The sequence below is a fragment of the Sinocyclocheilus anshuiensis genome, unplaced genomic scaffold (assembly GCF_001515605.1).
Source record: "Sinocyclocheilus anshuiensis isolate Anshui unplaced genomic scaffold, SAMN03320099.WGS_v1.1 scaffold1661, whole genome shotgun sequence".
In the NCBI taxonomy this organism is placed as follows: Eukaryota; Metazoa; Chordata; class Actinopteri; order Cypriniformes; family Cyprinidae; genus Sinocyclocheilus; species Sinocyclocheilus anshuiensis.
Genome location: NW_015540517.1, coordinates 606,784 through 610,069, shown reverse-complemented (window position 1 = coordinate 610,069; position 3,286 = coordinate 606,784). Strand labels below are relative to the sequence as shown.

General features: G+C 34.4%; 1 pseudogene; it reads right to left on the bottom strand.

Annotated features, from left to right (window-relative positions):
- Positions 1-3,286, bottom strand: part of LOC107687340 (disabled homolog 1-like) — a 214,045-nt pseudogene that overhangs the window by 18,894 nt on the left and 191,865 nt on the right.

Genomic DNA, 3,286 nt, shown 5'->3' with positions numbered 1-3,286 from the left:
AGCATTTGACTGGTATTTTGGAGTAAAACGGTTATAATGTTCTCTTTTGTTTGACAACAGGTTTAGAAATGTGAATACAAGGGAGGTTTAGCTTTAGGCATTTTAATTTAAGCATGTTTAGCTTAGTTAACGGAAGGCTACCTGCGACCTAAGTGTAATTACTGCTCCTCGGATGCTCTCATTTCCCAAATTTTGCTTTTAAGTCGGAATGTGAAAACAACATGGACACTCTCGTTACTACAAAGATGTGTTGGATTTGTATTATTAGAGCTTTCCGACTTGAGTTCACGTGCATTTGCTCAGTCGGGAAATTATTTTTCATGTGCGGTGCCAGTGATGATGCTTCTCACGTCCGTTTCGGAGAACCAGAGGACAAATATTTCAATCGATCGCTCAGGCATGGCACCGAAATGAGGCACCGAAATCTGCGTTCGGATTCGGTTCTAGTACATACCGGTTACACAGGTACCGGTGCCATATTGGTACCGGGTTTTGGTACCCAACCCTACTCATTAGCCCCTGTCTGTAGGCTATATACAGCCCTATATATGTTTTCTAAGTATATGTGTTTTCTGTTCTCCTGGATTATGTTCCTGGTTTGGTTTTGTTGAAACCGCTGCATTTAGATCCATGTTTCCTCTTGCTTGTCTGGATCTCCTTGTTACAATAACAAAATTCTGAGCATGATTATTTCTGCACATGCAGTACAATGTTACAAAAAAACAGCAATTTAGCATTTCCTCGCTACTCCACTAATAGTGTAGACTGTTGCCACAAAAGCTATCGTCACTAAAGTTAACAGCATTTTTACTTTTTTACTCTTCAATTGATGATGCTAACACCATGTCACTGAGCTGTGCACCTCATGTAGGGATGGGGACATTTGACACAAGGTAACATGATGGATCTGATGGCTTCCGGTTGGAAGAGACAGCACAGCACTGGATCCATCCTGTCAACTGTGAAGTGTTCCCATGGAATTGCAGTAACGGTTTGTGGGTTTCTCAAGGACCAGTGAGTGGCCTGGAGAAGTTCTATATGTGAATTTAAGAAAATTGTGCATGTCCATCATTCAGTCAGGTAGCAATGGTCCGTCTCATCATAGCAGCACACCCCTGCACCGTGATGTGATCTGTGATGGCCCTTGGCAGTCATTTTGAGTTATGGATCCACCATTTACAAATGGGATGGAAATATGGACTGCCAATCAGGATGCATGGACAGCAAATCCTGGAGAACATCTCTGGTATCCCGTGGATATTTAGAGGACTGGACTACACTAAATGAACTGAATTAATGAATAATTTTCTAATAAAATAAAAGGTTTTTAAAATTGTATTTTATAATGTAACTGTTTAATAAAAGCTCAAATGCATGCCCTATTGTAAATATAGAATACAGATAGTCACTATATAGTGATTATGTTCACATACAGCACAGCTTCTTATACAGTAGGTCTCTTAAATAATACCATAATTAAGCAGTGTGCATTCGTTCAGATGATTTATGTTCCATTAGACATACCATTTAAGACAAGATTCATCCAAAGTGACTTACAATATACTGCCAGCAGGGCCAGACCCCCTAAAGCACTCTGGGGGAAAACTCTCACTTGAAAAAAGCCAGAATGATTTCACAAGGGTGAAAAATGTGCTCATGCTATCATAACTGAACTGTGAGAATCCCATCAGGGCAGGGGTGGTGGAGTCAAGCCTGGTGTTTATGAATTTACAACACAGAGGGGAGTTTGACTGAGGGAAGGAATTGAAGACAGATGGGACAGATGATACACTACTTGATTCCACACATATCAATGTTGTACTGTTTACTGTTTCAGAGGAAGTCAATCTGGCTGGAACAGATGTCCCAGGGAGAGCAAAATCACTGCACAAGGGCTATTTGTTTTTAATAACTGGTTCAAATATCATGACGTGAGTGTTCTTGTAGAATTTAAAGTGGTAGCACTTTACAATACAGAGTCCAGCTGTGGGTCAAAGATGAAAAAGGGTTTAAGCATAAAAACAATAAGTTTAATACTGCTTTAAATTTTTGTTTTTCCCCAAAAAATGTAAAAAGTTTTCTGTTTAATTTAATTGTTTTTCTGAGCAAAAAATAAATATCATACATTTTTCCCTGATTTACAGAAGACACCCACTAAAATGTCATTCAGTGTAACAATCTTGTCAGGCATATTTACAACAAAACTCAATTTATGACATATTAAAAGACTAATTACTTTCACCTCAAATACTAATTAGTTGTAATTTTACATTTTTTAAATTTGCCACTATCCTAGGTTTTGCCCATTGGTCAGTAAGAATTTTTTACTCATTTAAAACACAATAAAATTTAATATGCTCCCTTATTCTTTTATATATTTTAATATACAAGTCAGAATAAGCATGTTGTTTGAATTTTTACATAAATATTGTGTTACACTGAATGACAGTGTAACATCATTTAAACCTAATTTTGACATTGTATTCTCCAAAAACTTATTTGAAACCTTAAAGGTAGACACTTTACTTACATTTAATGTACTTTCTATGGACATAAAATCACTTTTGTAAATTTCTTTTGAAGCGGACATCTTAACGTCTTTGACCCATGTACAAAATGATCAGAATTTTAACAGTAAATGATTGTAAAGATGCTTTGGTAAAAACTTGTTAATTACTTAACAGGATATAGTACAGCAAAAATATTGTCATAGATTTAACTGAATCCAAATTTACTGTAATTGTACAGGAAAATATTGTTAAATGTACAATTTTTGAAAGTGAAAAGGATTTAGTGGCATTTTACATTGTTAAATTTATATTTATTGCAGTATTTTATGTTTGTTAGCATGATGGTGTTTTGTATTTGTGTGCCTGACTCCAACTAAAAATTAGAATTTATCGCAGTAAATAAATAAATAAATATATATATATTTTTTTAATTTTATTTTTTTATTAAGCTCACCATTATGTTCCAAACCTGTATAACCTTCTTTTTCTGCAAATCTTATGTGTAAAAGAAGATATTTTGAAGCTGTTTTTGTTAATATAAAACCCAATTTGGACAAAATCATTGAGACACAAAAAAAAGTCATACAGCTTTAAAAAGACATGAGGGTGAGTAAATATGATGAATACAATTTCCCCTTTAATAATGTAGTGTATATAGATTAAAAAAAGTTTAATTAGATTATGCTAAATATATATATATATATATATATATATATACTGTATATATATATATATATATATACAGTGGGTACGGAAAGTATTCAGACCCCCTTAAA